We start from the raw sequence: 406 nt of genomic DNA, 5'->3' as shown, positions 1-406 counted from the left end.
ACGCTGTGGCTCCCATCTGGTGCTTTGCTGGCTCTAAAAGAAACAGCAAAATGCAGCCCCTTTTAGAACCAGCAAAAAGGTGCCCTTGCTGCCACGGTGGCATTTTTGACTCTCCTTTCAGTGTGTGTCATATAAACGCCATGCCAAAGGAGCACTGTGATGTCACCTACCATGCAGTTGGGCAGTTGGCATGATGCCAGCATGGGGGCTTCATCAGGGCGTATGTCGTCCAAATACCATGCCCCCATGCTGGCGCTTCAAGCCAGTCTGTACAGCCCCTGAGGATAAGAAGTGAAATGGTTCTCCCATTTAATGTTTAATGAAGTAGTAGTAATAGCAGTTGTAGTAATAGTAGAAATAATAATAATAATAATAATAATAATAATAATAATAATAATAATAATAA

Source organism: Sceloporus undulatus, chromosome 1 (genome assembly GCF_019175285.1).
Source record: "Sceloporus undulatus isolate JIND9_A2432 ecotype Alabama chromosome 1, SceUnd_v1.1, whole genome shotgun sequence".
NCBI classification, from domain to species: Eukaryota; Metazoa; Chordata; class Lepidosauria; order Squamata; family Phrynosomatidae; genus Sceloporus; species Sceloporus undulatus.
The sequence above is the reverse complement of the archived record's forward strand: the minus strand, read 5'-3'. Positions refer to the sequence as shown.